Below are 22,504 nucleotides of genomic sequence, written 5' to 3'. Positions count from 1 at the left end.
AGTTGTAGCATAAAGTTTTGTAGGAAAATAGGTCTATGAAAGCTTATGCTACAACTTCTTTTTCTCAGTCTCAAAAGTGTTACAAGATCCCTTTGCATAAGGATATTCCAGATTAAAATGGCTATGTCTCTGAGGTACTTATACAGACATAGACAATATTGATACAGACAGAGAGAATAACATATGGCTGTGAAATAATCCTTGGACAGCATAGCTAATGGTAAAAGGTGGAAGCTACAGTCCAGCAATACATGGCAGCCACAGGTTGTTTAATTCTGAATTAGGGAAATGTGGTGAGGTTCTTTGTTGCTAGCCATTGCCACTCTCCACATCATCTGCTGAGAGGTGAGACTGTCCCTCTTCCTTTTGTTCTTCTGCCAGCAGACAAAGACTTTTATTTTCAGGAAATTCTTTGGCAACTGATTGGCTTCTGGGGAAGAGGGTTTGATGGGGAGATGCTGTAATCCCCGCTTATGTGTTTTTAAATTATTTTAAAATAAACCTTTATTTCAAGATTGATAATTTGTGTTTTAAAACTATAATTTATTACATTTATAATTTAATCATGTCACAGACTACTTTGAATCTTAGTACTGAGAGTAAGGTAGGAAATCCTTTGTATTCCAGATCCCCCCATGGATAAAAAAACCCGGAGATGCTCGAGTCCCATTGTCCACAATAGTATCATGGCCATGTGACTGCACCATCATTGGGGACAATGGGATTTTGCAGCACCAGCCAGCCAAAGCCCTCCTTGCCTCTCTCAGTGTGGAGGACAGCAGAGGGCTGCCTTCTCTTCCTCCTCTCCTCTCCGTCTTCTCTTCCCACTACTGCCCCCCTCTTCCTCCTCCTTGTCTTCTCACTGCCACCTCTGCATATGCCTCTTCTCCTCTTGCTACTCCACCTCTTCTGCCCCCCCCCCCACCACTGGGCTTGCCATCCACATATGCTGGAATCTGCAGAGGGCTCACTGTAACACCCATATTGACTGACTCTAGAAACAGGGTTTTGGATTTGAGACAGAATTTGAAGCTGGCATCGATACGGTGTTGACCTGATGAAGACAGCATTTTGCATTTGAGAAAGAAGACTGAACTGCCTACAATACTGGGGAGACTAAACTAGAGAATATTATAGTTTATATTGGCGGGTTACAGACTGCCATAAGGGATGTCCTTAGGACGTCCCATTTTGAAAAAAGGGCGTCTCTTGTAGACGCCCCTACTCCTATTATGGACAGAGTCCGTAACAAATGGCGGCGGCCTTTCCACATGTCCGCCGCCATATTGACGTAGCGGACACTGTGCATCCACACGTCGTGCCCTGGAAGTGATGCTGCGAGTGCGCGACTAGCGCCTCACAACGTCTTTTCCGGGGCCCAGGAAGGAGCGCGATTTCCGCTGTGCGGTTTGGCCGCTGCGGCTCCCGGATGCTGCAAGCGGCAGCGGCGGGAGACTGCTGCATTTCGGCGGTCTGTAACCCGCCTATGTTATAATGTATTTAATAAATCTATGCTTACCTGTCTCTTGCTGACTGTCAACCCTGAATTAGAATCAGGCCATGCTTAGCAAACTAAGGAAGCTACACAACAACACAACCACAAGTCCATACGTATAGGGATCACCCTGAGGTCCTGTAACCCAATCCAACAAGGAAAGAATTAGGGGAACAAGAGCAGGGTGAATAACAGGATTTCTATTACATTTTGGGAGCAGCCTGGGTAAAGGGATCTGTCACATATATTTTCTACATTTCTGTCAGTATTCTACATTTTCTCCTCTTACTTTCAAGGTCTCTTTCAGCCTTTGCATTCCTAAACACATAATGCATCACCACTATTTTTTTCATGTTTACTGCACAGATTTATGCTTTTAATATTCCTATTTACCACATAACATTATGTGTTTAATTTTAGATGGGATGGCTTTTGGAGAAACAAAATCTGGGCTATGAAATGCTGCTGCTGCTGCTGTTGTTTTTTAAAGTGTATCCTCCTTTATGGGAATGACCAGGGAGAATTTCGAACCACTTTAGATAATTAGAACTTTTGATAAGTGGGAGAGCTATTTTCAAAGATTTATGCTGACAAGGGAGACACCCAGTGGATTTGGATAATGAGCAGCTTCAGATATTAGTATTTTTATAGCATTTTAAATGTGCCAAGTACTTCATAGTCCTTAGCCAAGCTGACTTAAGTTACAGTAGGAGATGGCAGGAAATGGGGTGGATGTTAACACTTGGGATCCCCACTATCTCACCACTGAAAATCTGGTCACAGTAGTTAATGTAGGCCCTTCAGGTTGGCTGCAGTACAATGCCGAGCTACTAACCAGCTCTGCTTGACTCAGGTCCCATTTATACAGCCTTTTTGCTTGTTCTACCAGCCACTGGAAATTCCTGCCAGACCATCATGTGCAGCTATTGTCACATGCAGGACCAAGTTTTCCTTCCTTGCTTATTTCATTTCATTATTGCCATGTATACCCAGAAGATAGCTCATAGAACGTGTGTGTTGATTGCTTCCAAACTGTCTTCCAGTTCAGAGAGCTTATGTTGCCTTAGAAACAAGTTGCCTAGGTTGAAAGTATTGCTAACGGCTGACAAGGTTGGTAAACAGGGAAGCAACAACTATCCAGGACTTGACTGCAGATGAACATGCTGACCTGACTGTTATTACAGACAGCCGGACGCATGATGTCAGGTCAATCTTTACAGATTTGTCCATCTGGGTTCTCTGTGCAGATGAGTCCTAGTCATACTGGTCTATTGTGAGTCCATCCACACTGACTAGGTCTTGAGTCGTCCAGTTTTGAGAGATTTTTAAAATCTGTGTTTCGGACAAAATTGGGATTCTGTTGGTGTCTTACCCATCCTTTAAGAGAGGTGTGGTGTAGTTACAGTATTTGAAAGCTGGACCAGGAGACTATGGTTCAAATTGCTGCTCAACCACGGAAGTCCACTATGTGACCTTGGGTAAGGCAGACACTCTCAATCTGAGGAAAAGGCAATGGCAAACCTCCTCTGAACAAATCTTGCCAAGAAAACCTCATGATAGGTTTGTCTTAGGGTTGCCATCATTCAGAAATGGCTTGAAGGCACACAACAATACTAACAACACATACTGCTGCTCAACAATTTTCCTTCCTGAGCCATAGTAGTCTAGGAGCTGTGTTGGAATCTCCTTGGCTTCTTTTGATGGAGAGCATGCATACTGAGGCTGCACTGTCAGACATGGCTCAGAACTTGATGGACTCCATACCAACCACTGGTCTGTCCCATCATCCTGTGAGCCACACTCATTCAACAGGGCTTACTCTGGGTATGGTTTTCTGTGCTGAGTAAAAAGATGAAGATCTGGGATAGGGGGGATTTTTTATTGTTCTGATGCCATTGACAAATTATTACCTGGCAGGATTTAGACTTACTAGAAAATCAGAACTTTGCTAACTTTGGGGCAAAGTTGGATTAATCAGGGAAGCCCATGGTATTTCACCAGAAGGCACCACACATCATAGAAACAGAGAACACCAGTGTCAGGATGAGCATTGGATTTTTCACCCATTTAGAAAGGTCCTTCTCATATTGTTTTCCTTGACAAGATTTGTTCACAGGAGGTTAGGCATTGCCTTCTTCTAAGGCTGAGAAAATATGATATGCCAGTAGGTCACCCAATAGTTTTCCATGGCTGAGCTGGAATTTGAACCCTGGTCAGCCATAGTTCCAAGTCATTCTATCATAATGACTCTCAGGGAAGAGAAAAATACTATGCCCAGAAGATATTCTTTCCCACAGCATTATCTGTTCTAAGAAAGAGGCTTTCCTCTCACTTCCAGCTATATGCAATACAGCACTCACTTTTATCTCTCCATAGTGTTTATGCTTTTCTAATAGAATCAGAGAAGCATACATTTAAGTAAAATGAGTATTTCAACCTATAGATAATAGCAGTGCAATAATGGAAAGGGAACAGTAGTTCCCATAATTCCTTCTGCTATGACAATCCAATTCTAAACTGTGGGAACTTCTGCCAACTATCCACAAACCACATTGCTGCTGTTGTGTGTGCCTTCAGGTCATTTTTCACTTTTGACAACCCCCTATCATGGGATTTTCTTGGCAAGATTTGTTAGGGAGCGTTCCCACTTGGCAGATAAAACGAATTATACTGGTGCAATTCTGATTCAGATTATGTTCCGGGAATTATTCGAATGTTTTCCATCGTTTCCATTACCAAAAGGGGCAAATTACCTCGATTCATTTAGACTGTTTTCATTCCCATTCATTTTAAATCGCTTTATTTTAAAGCGTATTAACTTGCTCCCCATTCCCATTTGTGTCCACAAGCTGTCTATCAAGCACGTAGGCTTCAGACGTCACAAGTCTAGGGTTTTTATTTTTTATTTTTAGGGCAGCCAATGAAAATTGGCTGCATCCAAGGCTCTTCTGTTGTGTCTCCCCAGACTAGAAGGAGGCTTGGCAAATCGGATCAAGGAGGAGAAGGCAGTGGGCTTCATTATTGGGGAGAGAATCTTTGAGGAAGAGAGAAGATAAGGCTCGGTCCCCCGCCCTCAGATCCCTGGGCATCCAGGCTCTCCATTCCCCAAAATTGCTTTGCCTCCCCCATTGCTTCCTGGGTTGTCTGGGGGGCCATCAAGCAGGGATGTCCTGCAAAGCCCATCCCATAGTTCCTCTGGAAGGAGCCTCCTTTCCCCAAAATCCCTTTGCCTCCCCCATTGCTCCCTGGGCTGTCTGGGGGGGGGGTGATCAAGCAGGGATGTACTGCAATGCCCATCCCATAGTTCCTCTGGAAGGAGCCTCCTTTCCCCAAAATCGCTTTGCCTCCCCCATTGCTCCCTGGGCTGTCTGAGGGACGATCAAGCAGGGATGTACTGCAAAGCCCATCTGCTGCTCAGGCGCTCAGGCAGAGGTGAAAAAAGAAAAAATAATAGTTAAAAATTGTGTTCAATGGCTCTCCTCACACATCAGTCTATGAATGAGGAGCAGAGGGGAGGTTGCAATCCACTGGGGGAAAGGCTATGCGAATGGAAGAAAGAAAATGGAGCTGGTGATGCAGAAAGAGAACAGAGAGTTACAGCCCCAGGCCAGCCCCTTGAGTGCCACTCCTTCCATCCCCAGATTCCCGCATCAGACACCCTTTCGTTCCCATTCGGATACCGCGAATCGTATCCCACTTTCAAAAATAACCCACGTTATAACCTACTATTTTTTTAAACCGGTTTATAGGCGTCTAATTCGAATTATACGATATAATTCGATTTTGAATCGAATCACAGTGGAAACTATTCCGGGGCATTGAGGAACTAATTTGGGCATCAGTGGGAACGACACCTCTTAATTCACTTCATGATCCACTTTATAGGCAACTGGGAACACCACCTCAGTAGAGGTTTGCCATTGCCTTTCCCTGAGTCTGCGAGATGTGACTTGCCCAAAAACATCCAGTAGGTTTCACGGCCAAGCTGGGAATCAGACCCTGGTCTCCAAGGTCCTAGTCCAACATCCAAACCAATACGCCACGCTGGATCATTGCTGTAATGAAGCACAATATAGATTGTGGAGTTATCACCCACATTAGAGCTCATCTAATGTAAATATGACTATAAAAATGGGAAACTTGAAAGAAAACCAATTTCCCCTCTAGAACTTTAAAGTAAGCTTTCAAAATGAATATTCTCTAGATATGGAAGAATTTGACAAGAAATTGATATCCAGCATCAGCCTTAGGTTTGCCATGATTCTTCAGTAGTAACTAACATCCGTCTGTTGGCATGCCATAACAGGAAGAATGGGAAAGTTAGATAATGCTTACAACTTGTGTAGTGTAGATGTTGATATTTGATTTGAATAGGATCAAATATAGAACAATTAATATTTGAATATATTAGACAGCAGTCAGTTACTATTTGATAACATATCCACATTACAGCACTACCCTCTTATAGTGCTGCTATTCTGCTTTTGCTGCTCTGGCTGCCTCCTGTTGCATTCTGAGGCTTGTAGTTCAATGAGGCCTAAGAGCTCTCTTGGTGAGAATTCTAAATGTCTCTATGTCATCTGCAAATCCCAGAATGAAACAGGAGGCAGTTAAAATGGAATAGCAGCACTGTAAGAGTGTAGTGCGGTAATCTAGAATGACAATGATTTTGCCAAAGGAGTGCTTAAATTGCATTAATTAAATTTGTTCATTAAGCCATGCACAATTTTCATACTTTACCCTTAAGTTCTCATTATGATACGTGAAATGTAAATTGATATTTACATTTTAGAAACATAAGTAAATGCATCAGCACTGAGGAAATAAAGCAGTTTGACACCACTTTAACTGCTAAGGCTTCATTCTACAGAATCCTAGGATTTATAGTTTGGTGAGGCACCAGCATTCTTTGGCACAAGATGGCAAAAGACCTTGTAAAACTACAAATCCCAGGATTCCATAGGATGAAGCTACAGCACTTTAAGTGGTGTCAAACTGCCTTATTTCTACAGTGTAGATGTGAGATAGTTTAATGTAGGAAAGGAGCTCATAAATATTTGTTGCTGTCAAAATTGGGCAATCAGTCTTAAAATTTAAATGTGCATATTTGAAATTTTGTGAAGTTTAATTTTTAGCTCTTTGTGACTTGGTTTTGATTTTGGCCCAAATCTTACAGAAGATCAATTAATTATGTAATCCATGGGATTCAGGCCTTGGTGTTTAATTCAGCATGGCTATCTCTCCAACAGGGTTTTTACAATGCCCCTCTTCTTCATCTTCATCTGCATACTGTGCTTTGACTAGCAGTCACAGATTCTGTTTTGATTTCTTAAACAAGAACAGCAAAACATTATGCTAATTGATCTGGTGGTCTAGTTAGCTATCTTTGAATTCACTTAGTGCTGCTGCTACAAACCAGCATGGAAATGGGCTTGAGGGTTTTGGCTTCTTCCTAGATGAAATTCCGGAGGTAAAACAGCATGTTCTACAAGAGCATTGTGTAAGTACATTTCCTTTTCATCCTTGGGAAGTCATAGATATTCTTCTATTCATGTATCCACAGTGCACTGCTTCCCATCCCATTATCTACTTAAAATAAAAATTTAGTTCGCAAGCTTGCAAATGAGGCAATAATTGGGGAATTATTTTTGAATCAAAAAATGAAATGAAGGCATAAAGGCTTTTTAGAGGTCCTTGTTAAGCCTATTAATTGGAAGTTATAAAACCAGCATTGCAATTAGGAATAAGGCATAATAGATTGGAATGGCCAGAGTGCCCATTAATATGGGACTTTTCACTGCTGTGTAATAATTGAGAACTCACTCTTTCAAAAGGCTCTATTGTATTAATCTCCCTTTGGCTGTCTAATGCCTTTTTTTAATGCTATGATAATACTAGCTCCAAGTGAATCTTCCATAGGGCATGTATTACTTTGCCTTATAAATTTCATTGCACCCCTTTGGCAAAACATATGGGTGTGATGTAGATCAAGAAAAAAACTACTGATTTCATTCTTGCTGAATACTATAAATTATATTTACTCAAGAACAGAAGTGGAGAAAACTGAATGACAATATTTAAAATATTATTAAATCAGTTCAAGGTGCTTTATCCTAAGCTTTGCAAAAACTCAGAATATTGCAAATTGCCCCTCAAGAGAAATCCAAGTGGTAGTCTTGTGATAGGGCAAGAAAATATCGACAGCAAAAATGCATAGATTGATTCAGAAGACTGTGAAAATGAAATTACAGCTAAAGCCAGAACTGTTTGTATGGGGAGTGTTAGACAACCATATGGAGAGGAAGTATGGAAGGGTACTATAATATATGATTACTGTAGCAAGATTGTTCTGCACCTAGAAATGGAAGAACACAACAACCTCATCGCAAGAAGACTGGCTAGTAAAATTGTTGGACTTAGCTGAAATTGTTAAGTTATCTACTCTAATACAGTAAAGGAAAAAATCCTTGAGAACTTTCATGAAAATTGGGAACCTTTAATTGCTTCTTTTTTTTCAGAGCAGAAAGATAAAATATTAATTGTGGGTTTTGAAAACTAGTAGAAATAAATAAGTGGTAGAAGTATGATGTATTGTCAGGTAGGGGGCATAAGAAATATAATATATAACCATCGATAAGAAGGTTGGAAGTAAATGATTCATTTTTCTTTTTCTGTATTCTGTTCTTTTTCCATATTTCTGTTATTCTTTATTCTGTTTTTTTTTCTTTTTATGTATATTGTTTTAATGTTGTTAAAAATTCTTAAGAAAAAAATCAATTGGAAAATGCAAAAACATTCCAAGAGGCATATGATTGCATGCTACAGTCCAAAAGTCCACACAAGGTGATAAGTAGCGGAATCATCTGTTTGTCCAGTGAAATGTATCATCCATTTTTCCTTCCATCAACATCAGAAATGGGAAAGTTCTGTATTCTGGATGGGTGGGGGGGTTAGTCACTTAAAAACAGTGGTCTGGAACCCAGAAGTATAAAATACCAACCCATCTCACTGAATGGTCTTGTCTAAATTCAGAGCTAAATAGGATCGACCTAATTAGCAATTGGGTGGGAAGCCACCTGGGAATACCAGGGATCTCCAGGTAAGGCCAGGAAGAAATCCTTCCTGAAACCATGGAAAGTTGACACAACAGTAGGCTAGATGGACCAATGGCCTGACAATATAAAGCGGTTTCCTGTGTTCCAACTGTGCTGCATAAATTGCCCTTCTGAAAGGCCAGGCTTCATTACAAAGTTGGCAACACTTGACAGAGCTTTATATACACAGAGATCATGCTTTTGGACATTGTGTTTGTTATACATATTTACATACTACATAGCCATCAAACACAACCACTAAAAACAAACAAACAAACAGAACTGTAGCACATTAAATCTCAATTTGTTCAACTCTTTTATTTAATCAATTAAAACTTGGCAAATGCAAATGTCTTGTACCTTGATTAATACATGGCATAGTTGCCAGAAACTACATAATATGGACTTTGGGTGGTAGAGGGGAAAAATCCCTATCTGGCAGCTTTCACATGGTATCTAAGTCCAGACTCTTTCCTGAATATAAACAAAGATGATTAATCTCATCACTAGCACTAAAGGACAAATTATACTCTGTATTGTCTCTTTAGAAAGCCAGCGTGGCATAGTGGTTTGAGTGTTGGACTATGGAGATTATCACATGGAGGATAACGATGGGAGCAAAGCAGACTGCTCCCATTCTCATCTTGTCCTATTTGCACAATTACACCAAAGATTACCACACATGGCATGCTTACTCCTGTTAATACCAAATGATGGGGCCATTACACTTCTCTGATGGGAGAAGAATAGGGTGTGGGTAACTCCAGGGAGAAAGGCAGGATATAAATGAAATGAAAATAAATAAATAAATAAAACAATATTTTGCATGATCACGCAAATAGGACAGGATAAGGATGGGAGCAATCTGCTTTGCTCCCATCCTTATCCTCCACATGATAATCTCCTTTGACTCTGGAGACTAGGATTTGATTCCCCACTGGGCTATGAAACCCACTGGCTGACCTTGGGCAAGTCACATGGTCTCAGCCTCAGGGGAAGGCAATGGCAAACCTCTTCTACAAATCTTGCCAATAAAGCCCCATGATAAGTTCACCTTGAGGTCGCCATAAGTTGGAAATGATTTGGAGGCACACAACAACAACAAACTGTCTGTTTGGGACCTTTGAAGGAGGCAGAATTCAGATCTGGGTGCCCCTAGGCAAGGCTATCACTTTGATTCACAAGCTCAATGGCTCACGCTGGTGTTCTCCTTCAATGTCTATCTGCTATGGCAGCTTCTGCATTCTTCTTTCCCTGTATATGCTGCCTACTACTTTCTCAACAGTCATGGTTCATAAGGAGGTAAGGTTTTCATTGGCCATCTGTATTGAGGCATCAGTGATGACCCCCAAGTTCCCTTCTGGTAGACTCAATCATAATCTGACAATGCTGTGCAGGTCTCCTGCCGATTGCTCCAGGGGCCACAACAGCCCACCCCTGCTCTATCAATGATAGATTTAACTGGTTCTTGGGAGTTGATACAAACAAAACATCCTGGAAAAGGGTCTAACAATAAAATAGGTTTCATTCTTTGAGAAACTTCATGTCCATCATTCCTTCAGACTCCACTGGCCTAGGACATTGTTGCTCAAAGAGTACTGTAAACCACTTTAAAAAGTTTATGTTTTGGAGAGCTAAAATGTCTCAGGGTAGGCCACAATGGATGTGTCTGATTGAATGGCAACATGAAATGCATTTGATCTTCACTTTTCCCCTAAAAATATGTGGAAGAGCAACATGCTAGCCTTGATGGTGTATTCTTGGCTAAGGAAAGCCTTTGCTGTTAGATCTGAGCCAGAAGAGAGGTGGAAGTAGTTTGTAAATTGACAAATCTTAAACATTTTAATTTCATAAATACTTTTAAATCTAAAAGATGCTGTGTAACTATTTGTCCCCCCCCCCCCCCAAAATGAGTTTCTGAAGAAAGAGGAAGAAGTGTAACTGGAACAAAGTAGGGCAATGAATGGAAAACTGTAAGTGCCTCTACACTGTAGAAATAAAGCAGTTTGACACTACTTTAACTGACACAGCCCTATACTACAGATTTCTGGGATTTGCAGTTTTGTGAGGCACCAGCATTCTTTGGCAGGGAAAGCTAAAAACCCTGTAAAACTACAAATCCCAGGATTCCATAGAATGGAGCTACAACACTTAAAAGTGCTGCCAAATTGCATTATTTCTACAGTGTAGATGCACCCCAAGTCTTCCAAAATTCCTGGAAAATTAAATGAATTATTTGAGGCAATGGCATGTCAAAACTCTCAGTAGGAACCATCTTTACCCTCAAAAATGCATTTGAAAGGAATATCATGGGTTGTCCACAGCTTCCAGTTATCAAATACTGCCAGGTACCTTTAAAGCTTGTCTTTGTCAAGATCTAAAAGCATGAAGTTAATAGAAGATTAATTGGTAACAAGAACAAAAACAACCACAAGAAAAGCAACACTGTGTTTTGTTTATCAGGTTGCATGTTTTCTCTAGCCACAGGAGATTATTATTTTTGAGCCCCCACAATTAGGTTGACATTTACTGTTTCCCTTCAATATTATTTCCCTTGCCTGATTTTCCAGAGATGCATTAGTTGTGTTGGTATAGGAAATTTAAACTGCAGTTGTATTTGAGCCTAATAATCACACACTGTCTTCCATTTTTGATCATAACAATCTGTGTGATAAAAAAGCCAAATTTTTTAAAATTCCAAGGAGTGGGGGATAATTAGGAAGCTAAATGTGCTAGTGGGAAACAAGTTTATTACTTTGAAATTTTGGAAAGGCTTTTGGTGTTAAGTTTTCATAATATTCTGTTACTGAAATCAGCAAAGCTAGTTTTCTATACATAGTGTGCAGACACAACTAATGAGTCATGAGCTGATACAATATCTGAGTGAGTGTGTGTGTGTGTGTGTATAGATGTGTGTGTGTGTGTGTGTGTGTGTGTGTGTGTGTGTGTGTGTGTGTATGATTGCACTGTAACCTGTCCATTTGTTGAGGCAATCTTAGGCCCAGTTACTGATTTTTTTTCCATCAGAAGTGCAGCAGGAAAATGGATTCTTGAAAACAGGAACTTTACAGTGGTGGGATTCTTCTCAGTCAGGAGGCACATTTTGCTGGATGCTGACACTGCTACCTTCCCTTAGGAATCAAGTCGCAAATTCTCTCCCCTCCTTGGCTTCAAATGAAAAATAACATTGCTGGTGTGCTTTACTTTCAAGAACTGCTCATCTTTGTTGCTTTATGTTTGGGCTGTGCTGTATTTTTCTTTCCTTGGTGTGATATTTTATATCATTTTAAAACTGACCCATTGAAGGAGCCAGTGTTTGAGGGAAGAGTAGGGCAGAAACATTTTAAATCAAAGGAAGGAACTTTCAGCAGATGAATCCAATTTGATCCTCAGCTGGTTCCACAAAGTGTCCAGGGATGCCCCACTCCAAAGTATAGCTGCCAAGAAGGCCCTTCCCATTCACTGGGTAACAAAGATAAGAGAAGGGGGAATCCCTAGTTCCAAAGTAGAGATTGGACCTAAATGGGGGGATTCTCCCCCCATCCCCTGCACACACACACACACACACACACACACACACACACACACACACTTGCTGTCTGAATGGGGAAGTCGAATTATGGGTGCAATAATTCTTACTGTTCTCCCCATCCAGATATAATAGCTGGAAGGGTGATCTGCTGCAGTGCATTCTCCCTGAAAGAGGTCAGTGCAGGGTGGACAAGGTTTTGGAGACCCAAGCAGTGGCTGCAGGGTGTTCTTGCAGCTGGTGCTTGAGTTTCCAATCCAACAGGGTAAACTATAAAACCATAAAAGAGCCAATCAGGAGCTGCAAGTCTGTTCCAGAAGCTAGAACCTAGGTGGGTGGGTGAAGTTTTGTCCCCTCTCCTTCCCCCCATGTAGAACAAAGTTAAGCCTGCAACTGTAGCACCAGGTAGAAGGTGCCAGCCACCACTCTGGTAGGGGACTCTCTGACATCAAGGGCATTGTGACATCCTTGACACTAGTGGTGAGGCCATATCCCATGGAGGGCATCTGGCCTGTGTGGGATTGAGAGGGTGAGATCTGGCCTGACACATAGAGCAGGTTCCCACTCCTGTTTTAAATAAATGCATGAATGAATTAAACAACTGGCCTCTTATATTTAAGTGCCTCCCAGGACTGCATCTATCCCCCACACTAAATGTATATATAAAATCATCCATCCTGCTGAGAAGATTGCAGGTGGTGAAAACAAACCTTTATTTTTAAAAGGAATCTATATGTTCCTTATGAGAAGATCGTACACATCTTCTACAAGCCTCATAAAAGTTTAATAGTATTAAATATTAAATAATGCATGTTGATTGGAAATGCACCCAAAGGAGGTGGAATTCTTCCCATTACCAGGTTTTGTGGGGCTCAGTTTTCTTTTCTTTTTTTCTCCCCCAAGATATAGCTTAAGTGACAAACTAGAAGCAGAAATACATGGGGATGAAGCAGATGTCTCACTGTTCACCCCCCCCCTTTTTTTATTTCCTATAAGAAAATAATACATGATCTGGGGGCGGGTGGCAGTGGAAATAACTACATAAATCAGGACAACAATTTCAAGAACAAATAGATATTGGTGAAAAAGTGCTTGGTTATTTTCTGAAGTGACATAGTTTTCTCCACGAGATTGCAGATTCATCAGTTGTTAAGAATTACGCTAGTCCTCTATGTTCTTTCTTTAAAGAGGGGCTGAAAAACGTTATATGCCAACTGAAATATATGTTGAGATGATCTTTATGGCATCTCCTGCCACTAGCTTGTTTGAAAGATTTACAAGAGAAGTGTTCTCTGTTATTCAGGTAGAAATCTTAGTGATTTTGCTTCAAGGTTGCAGTCATCAACAAGGTAGGCCTGTAGACAGTGAAGCAAATGTAGTTTATAGATCTTCAGCTGGGGTAAGGAATTTAGAAAGTCATACAAAATTGCCCAAGAATAGCTGTCTAAGCGGATAGCTTAAATCCTGCAAAATGTGCAATGGAAGAACAAATGGAAATACGAGATAAGCCCATACTGAAAGAAACAAATCAGCAAGTTAAAATATTGTGCTCTGTTCTCTCCTTTTTTGTTTTTCAAATATATTATTTCTGAATATCATTATCAATGGGAAGCAATAATTTACCAACTTGTATGCAGCATGAGGTTTAAATATTTCTGAAAGTTAGAGGGTATTGTGATTTCAGATTCTCCTTGGTCCTCTGCTAGAAGAAATGAGAATTTGTCCTTTGTGCATGGTAATGATCTCCTGCAGGTACATGAATGTTTTTCTTTCATGCAGAAGTAAACCAAACTGGGACCTCTGCCTTCTGGGGGCAGGACTTCAGTGGGGGGAACCCAAGGTACACTCTCACAGCCTCAGGCTAGCAATAACAAAAAAAACCCTCTAATGAAACAGAAACAGGGGCAGGTACACTCTCTCAGCTTCAGCAGATGACCATGGTAAAAAAAAACACAACCTTCTGAAGAAACCTTGCCAAGAAAACCCTGTGATAGGAACCCATTAGAGTCACCCTAAGTCAGGAAAGACTTCAAAGCACACAAAAACAGGGGCAGGCTAGAATCATAGAATCGTAGAGTTGGAAGAGACCGCAAGGGCCATCCAGTCCAACCCCCTGCCATGCAGGAAATCCAAATCAAAGCATCCCTGACAGATGGCCATCCAGCCTCTGTTTAAAGACCTCCAAGGAAGGAGACTCTATCACCTTCCGAGGAAGTGCATTCCACTGTCAAACAGCCCTTACTGTCAGGAAGTTCCTCCTAATGTTCAGGTGGAATCTCTTTTCCTGTAGCTTGCATCCATTGTTCCGGGTCCTGTTCTCTGGAGCAGCAGAAAACAAGCTTGCTCCCTCCTCAATATGACATCCTTTCAAATATTTAAACAGGGCTATCATATCACCTCTTAACCTTCTTTTCTCCAGGCTAAACATCCCCAGCTCCCTAAGTCGTTCCTCATAGGGCATGGTTTCCAGACCCTTCACCATTTTTGTTGCCCTCCTTTGGACACGCTCCAGTTTCTCAATGTCCTTTCTGAATTGTGGCGCCCAGAACTGGACACAATATTCTAGGTGGGGCCTGACCAAAGCAGAATACAGTGGCACTATTACTTCTCTTGATCTAGACACTATACTTCTATTGATGCAGCCTAAAATAGCATTGGCCTTTTTAGCTGCCGCATCACACTGTTTACTCATGTTCAACTTGTGGTCTACTTGGACTCCTAGATCCCTTTCACACGTAGTTCCAGGTGTCACCCATCCTATATCTGTGCATTTTATTTTTCCGCCCTAAGTGCAATACCTTACATTTCTCTGTGTTGAATTTCATTTTGTTAGCTTTGGCCCAGCTTTCTAGTCTATTCAGGTCATTTTGAATCTTGATCCTGTCCTCTGGGGTATTAGCTATTCCCCCTAATTTGGTGTCATCTGCAAATTTGATAAGTATGCTCCCAATTCTGTCCTCCAGGTCATTGATAAAGATGTTGAATAGCACTGGGCCCAGGACAGAGCCCTGTGGGACCCCACTGGTCACTTCTCTCCAGGATGAAAAGGAGCCATTGTTGAGCACCCTTTGGGTTCGGCCGGTCAACCAATTACAGATCCATTTAACAGTTCCTTTGTCTAGCCCACATTTTACAAGCTTGTTTGCAAGAATGTCATGGGAAACCTTGTCAAAGGCCTTACTGAAATCAAGATATACTATATCCACAGCATTCCCTTCATCTACCAAGCTGGTAATTTATCAAAGAAAGAGATTAGATTTGTCTGGCATGACTTGTTTCTCTGAAACCCATGTTGACTTTTTGTGATTATGGCATTGCCTTCTAGATGTTCACAGACTCTCTGTTTAATGATCTGCTCCAGAATCTTTCCTAGAACTGATGTCAGACTAACTGGACGATAATTGTTGGGATCCTCTTTTTTCCCCTTTTTGAAGATGGGGACAACGTTTGCCCTTCGCCAGTCTGCTGGGATCTCTCCTGTTCTCCAGGAGTTTTCAAAGATGATTGCCAATGGCTCCGATATTACTTTTGCCAGTTCTTTTAATACCCTTGGATGGAGTTCATCTGGTCCCGGAGACTTAAATTCATTTAGATTAACAAGGTGTTCCTTTACTATCTCTTTACTTATTCTGTGCTGAAATTCCCCTATTCTGTCCTCTGCTCCATTATCCTCAGGTTGAGCACCCTTTGCCTTTTCTGAGAAGACTGAGGCAAAGAAGGTGTTGAGTAATTCTGCCTTTTCTCTATCTCCTGTTAGCATTTTGCCATCTTCTTCACGCAGTGGCCCTACCGTTTCCTTCTTCTTCCTCTTGCTGCGGACATATCCAAAAAAGCCCTTTTTATTGTTCTTAACCTCTCTAGCAAGCCTGAGTTCATTCTGCGCTTTAGCTTTTCTGACTTTACCCCTACACATGCCTGCTATTTCTTTGAATTCCTTTTTCGTGATTTCCCCCTACACTCTCTCAGCTTCAGACGATGACCATGGCAAACCCCCCCCCCTTTCTGAGGAAACCTTGCCAAGAAAATCCCGTGACAGGTTTAACACAATGACTTTAAGGCACAAAACACACACACACTCCAAAATCACAGTCTCTCAGCCTCAGAGGCAATGGAAAACCTTCTCTGATGAAACTTACCAAGATCCCCCTGTGATAGGGTCGCCTTAGAGTTGCCAGAAATGAATTGAAGGCACAGAACACCACCCCACCTAGGGTTGCCATAAGGCAGGACCTCCAAACCGGGACAAATGTAGGACAAATGTAGGGCCACATTTTCAAATGTAGGACATGTTTTTTTAAAAAATGGAGGACACATGAAAAAATTGATAATTTTTTTAAAAATGTTAATATAAATGCATGTTTCTTAGGCATGCTCAAAATGGAGGACATTTTGGCATTATTCCTAGACAGAAGGCTGAAATGTACTTCTCTTTCTGGCCAAACACCCCCCCCCCCCCAATTCTACAAGAACATTTCCCACTTCCAAGCAGGCATAGCATTTGCAAGATCACAGGCAGTCCCTTGTGCCATTGCAAACTACATTTCCCACTTCCAAGCAGGCATAGCATTTGCAAGATCACAGGCAGTCCCTTGTGCCATTGAAAACTACATTTCCCACTCCCAAGCAGGCATAGCATTTGCAAGATCACAGGCAGTCCCTTGTGCCATTGAAAACTACATTTCTCCCTCCCAAGCCTTCTTAGGAATTCCCCCCTTCCTCCTTTTCCTTGCCCCCTCCAACCCTTCCAAACCCCTCACCCCCTCTTTTTCCCAGGTATGTCTCAATTCAGGAGGGATTTATGGGACAGATCCAAAGCCTTTTTTCTTTTCTAATGGGGGCAAAGCCTTGAGAAGCCCTGGACCCCTGAGAAGAAGAGGAGGGGGCTTAGAGAGAGGAAGAAAGAGAAAAAGAAGATGAGGAGGGGGAAGAAAGGAAGAAAAAGGAGAGGAGGAAGAGGAGGGGGAAGAGGAGGAGAAGAAAAAAAACAGAATAACAAGAAGAAGAGAAGGAGGGGAAAGAGAAAGAGAAAGAGAAAGAGGGAAAGAACAAAAAGCAACTTGCCTGCAAAGCCCTCTCTGCTTGGAATTTGGAGCATCATGCCCAAATAAGAAAGCAGAGGGCTGGCCAATAGAGGCAGGGCAGTGCAGCAGACCCCGCCCCTGCTGGTTTCAGTCCTCCTGCTGCTGCTCCAGACAAGCTGCACAGGCAGCACTCTATAGAAGGCAGGCAGCAGCCCTGGGAGCTCAGAGTTGGGCAGCCATCCGGGAATGGGGGTGGGGGCAGGACGGGACCGGGCACGCCCCCCAGGGGGCGGGAAAGTCCCGCCCACCACCGTGAAATGGCAACCCTAACCCCACCCCAAGTATGGGAGGAGGAATAGGAGAAAGCAATGGCATCCCCAGGACTCTGCCTCATTGCAGGGGTGGGGCTTCCTGCCAGAAGAGGCTGGGCTACCACCAGCACTCCTTATTGCAGCTGGGTTTTCTGAGGTGAACCTGCCGCAGGAAGGAGACACGCCTCAGGTGTGTCTCCCCGCACATCTACTGCGTGCCAGACCAGATGGCTTTGCGTGCCACAAATTGCATGCATGCCATGCATTTGCCAACACAGATCTAGACACTATACATCTATTGATGCAGCCTAGTATTGCATTGGCCCTTTTAGCTGCAACATGGGGCTTTAGATTCCTGCCCTTGATGTGGATTCAATCCAGATCATCTTTTCCTTTGCCACCAAAAATTAACAAGGGGGTGGCAGGGGACATCCCCTCTAAATCAAATGGGCCTTTTTCATACGCAAATCAAAGGGATGCTCCTGCCAAAACAGAATCAGAACTGTAGCATGGTATAAAGTAGAGATGGTGGGCAAAGTGTGGCCTGTGGAACATATGCAGCCCACAGGGCCACTTTGCAGCTCCCCGAAAGCCCCTCAGGTCTCTCTCTCTCTCTCCATATATATATGGTTCCTTCCTGCGGCAAGTTCACCTCAGAAAACCCAGCTGCAACAAGGAGTGCTGGTGGTAGCTCCAAAATGCCCTTTTGGGAGCATGTGGTCATTTCCACCACATTTTAACCCTCACCGACCAATTTAGACCCCATAGAGGAGTTTATTTAAAACAGTAAGCACTATTAATGTCGCAATGTTTTAAAAAAGAGTGTCCTGGATCAGAACTGGGGGACATGCTCCCCCATATCCCCAGAAGAATGATGATGATGTTGATGATGATGATGATGATGATAATTTTATGGAGCTGCAATCCAACAACATCTGAAGGACCCTTCCCCTACATGAATCACTTCCCTCAATGCTGTTCTTTCTCCCAGGTGCTTTTGGTTCCTTGGAAAATAAAACAGAGGACCATGTTTGGCAGCGTCAGTGAAGCTAGGAAGGTTGTGTTACTAGAAAATGGAAGATGGGGGAAGAAGGTTTATGGCATGTCAAGGAAGCTTTTTAAAAATGTAATCTGATTTGTGGTTCAAGTGCCGAAAAGCACTGGGGAAAAAATTAAATAAGAAGTAAATAAAAAACAGCATGATTCATGCTATTCAATAAATTGAAAAGCAAGGTCAATTAATCTTGCAAATTGCAAGACATATTTATACACATTAAAGCATTGTCTAAGCAGTCAGCAATGTGTGTGGGGAGAAGGGGGAAGGTGAACCCGCTACACATGTTCAAACTAAATTTAAGTCCCCTGTGAAGTAGGTTGTGAGTCAAGATGCTACTAAAAAATTGCCTACTGGAATATAGGAGGGAACAAATTGGTTGGGTTTTCCTACAAAAACAGCTATTTCATAATTCCCAATACTAACAGAGAGAAAAAGAGCCTTTGCCTTGAAAATCTATGCATTGTTAGGTTTTACAATGTTTTCCAGCAAAGAATAGCAATAGTGATAGCATGTATATTTCTATGCTGCTTGTAAGTGAACTCGGCATTCTCTAAGTGGTTTACAATCTATAATCTAATAGCTCCCGACAAGCTGGGTACTCATTTTACCAACCTACAAAAGGATGGAAGGCTGAGTCAACCTTGGAGTTCCTGGGATTGAACTCACAACCTTGTGGCTGCAGCACTGGCATTTAGCCACTGCGCCACCAAGGCTCCCTAGAATGAACCAAAAACATGAATATGTTTGAAAAATCCAGTCATGTAAATAGTGTGTGCTTTCAAAATGCATACAGATGTGCTATAATTGATAAAATCTGTAAAGTATGTGTACATTAATACCGTTTGCACAAAAATGTCAGTGTTCTGAAAAAAATGCACATACAATATGCAAACATTTTCATTATGGAAAGTTTAAAAAATGAAATCTCACAATCTGATAGAGAACAGAGATGAAATGAGAATGATAGTAGAATTCTCAGAAATAAAATGAAAAGGATATGGACAGATTTTGATGTCCCTATAAAAAGTGGAAAGCCAAATAATGGAATCATGTTTTAGCTGAGAAATGTCAAAAAAAGCCAGAAGTACTGAGACAGGTTGAAACACACTGATTTCTAAATCAAATTTGCATTGAAATACAAACTAAAATGAAAACTGAGGCCTAATCTTTACTGCAGTGATAATGCACTATGACACTGCTTTTACTTCCATGGCTCAATGTCATGGAATTCTGGGATTTGTAGTTTTGTGAGCTATTTCATTTTCTCTGTTAGAAAGCTCTGATACCACAACAAGTTATAATTGAGAATACTGTTGGCTCTTGTACATTGTTTTTGTTACTGATTAAATAAATAAAAATGAATATATATTTTAAAAACTCTGTCTGTGGCTTACAATCTACAATCAAAAGCAGCAAAGATTATAAAATAACAGCATCATTAAATAACTTTAAAACAGTAAACTGTAAAAGCAATACACACTTACACTTATCTAACTATCAAAATTAGGCTGAGAGCTGGAAAGCTTCCCAAAACAAAATCATCTTTAATTCAGACTTAAAGTTTAATAAAGAAGGAATTGTGTGCAAATGTTTGGGAGGAAGAATCCAGCAGTGACGAGTGGCAAGGGAGAAAGGGCACATTAGAGCCAGGGATGAGAAAACCCTTGCCTGGGTCAGGAGCCCTGAGCCCATGGGATGTAGAACCCAAACAGGATGATAGGAAGAAACAAGAGCAGACAAATAAGGCGGGAGGGGGACCATGCAGGGCTTTATAGGTCAAAAGATGGAGCTTATAATGAATCCTAAAGGGAATAGGGAGCCAATGAAGAGATGACAACAAGGGGGTGATGTGATCATAACAACAAACTGAAAAGATAAGCCTGGCAGCAAAATGTTGAACAGAAATCAAGGGTCTCAGCTAACTATGTTGTTAGTGCTGGAATGGTGATCTGTAAGGGAAGGTACTTCATAAGTGTGGTGTTTCAGTAGAGAAGGTTTATGAGAGTCAGTGTGGTATAGCTGTTTCAGCATTGGGCTACAACTTTGGAGACTTGGGTTTGATTCCAAACTCAGCCATGAAACTCACTGGGTGACCTTGGGCAAGACACATTCTCTCAGCCTCAGAGAAAGGCAATGACAAACCTCCACTGAATAAATCTTGCTGACAAAACTCTAAGGGTTACCCTTCGCCTGCCATAAATCAAAACTGATATGGAGGCACACAACAACAACAACAAGCAGAGAATGTCATCTCCCACATCTTCCAACATCACATTGCCCGACTGATGGGACACATAGGAGGGCTCCACTTGCAGACGTCAGACCTCATCCAGGCTTATATAAGCTTCAGACCCAGAAATGGATGGGCACCCAACTAGAAATGTTGATCTTGTCCCAAATATTACTACTGCTTAAAAGATCTCTCAAGCATTGGTGGACAAATTTTCTTAGCTCTTTGTCAGTCCTATTTATACATTTAAGACCTGTTCAGTACTGAGTCTTTTATCAGTTGCGATAGCTGACAAACCTGGACATTCTTCTTTCAGCCTGCCTGACCTATGCTTCCTTGGTCATCACACATCTTTGTTTGCCCCTTGCTTCACTGCCCAAATTACATCCTTGGACTTTAACACCATTTTACATTTGACCTAACCTTGAATGTCATGCCTCACTTTGGGAATACCAGCTCCAGCATCCAGAATGGTCAAACTTTTTTTAATTCTTTACAATGGGTTCAGCACCAAGGTTCTTTTAAACAGTGCAAAATAGACAGCATCTGCAAGGGGCTGCTCTCCCACCCCTATGTGGGTGTGGGTTTTTTCAAGAAAAATATGGAAATGGTGTGAAATAAATGTTGAGCTGACATAGATATCTAAGCAAAAAAAATAAGTTTGGCTACAGAGTTCATACAAGTTCACTATACCTGTGAAGTTTTCATTTTTTTTTTTACTGTTTTCTTGGTTGCATTCTGATTTTTAGAAATGTGGGTTGTTGTTTCTTAATTGACCCTGTCAGTGTTAGGAAACTGATTTGGAGCTAGCGTTTGTAATACAGAATGGTAATGAGCTCTACTTGACAGAGATAGAACTGACTGACTGATCTGAGTGTGGGTTACAGAGAAAGAAACAAGAGGGAGCAGGAAGTTGGCAATCATCAGCCAGCACATGGAAGCCAGAAAGAGCAGGTACACACATCATCTATTCATACTTTTCTCACCCACACCCCTGGTGTGATGTTCTGATTTGTTTGACTCTGGGTGACAGTGGTAGTTAACTTTATATTATATTAACTTTATATTCCCCCTTTCCCCCAAGACTGGGACTCAAATTGGCTTACAAATTAATATGATTACAATAAAGTTAAAAACACACATAAAAATGGAATAAACCTACATGTATTAAGAAGATGAAACAATGTGAAGTCGAAGGCTTTCATGGCTGGCATCCATGGTTTTTTGTGGGTTTTTCGGGCTATGTGGCCATGTTCTGGCAAAATGTCAGGAAGAAAATCTTCTAGAACATGGCCACATAGCCCTAAAAACCCACAAAAAATCAAGACTGAAACAGTTTACAGCATCTGCTTTAAAAGGATTTAAAAAACCCACTTCTGATTAGCTTACTTGCTGTTCACCGCTATGATCTTTGGAATAGCGGTATATAAATAAAACATATTATTATTATTATTATTATTATTATTATTATTATATCCAGCGGTAGCCATGTTGGCCACATAGCAAAGTAACATCCAAAGTCCACAACACTTTGGTGGGTTACAGACCACCATGAAAGTACGCAGTCAGTCAGCTTCCGCACCCCCCTAACCCTAGTACGGACTGAGTCCGTACAAAATGGCGGCTCCCCTTCCACGTGGGGGCTGCCATGACAACGTCACGACCGCGCCGCCTCTATACGGGGCGGCGCGGATGTGACGTCATCACTCTGCGCTAGGGCGCTTAGTGTGCCCTTTGTGTGGAGCAGGAAGGAGCTCCGTTTCGGAG

The sequence above is a fragment of the Sceloporus occidentalis genome, unplaced genomic scaffold (assembly GCF_023333645.1).
Source record: "Sceloporus occidentalis isolate IW3139 unplaced genomic scaffold, rSceOcc1.0.p SCAF_1, whole genome shotgun sequence".
Taxonomy (NCBI): domain Eukaryota; kingdom Metazoa; phylum Chordata; class Lepidosauria; order Squamata; family Phrynosomatidae; genus Sceloporus; species Sceloporus occidentalis.
The sequence above is the reverse complement of the archived record's forward strand: the minus strand, read 5'-3'. Positions refer to the sequence as shown.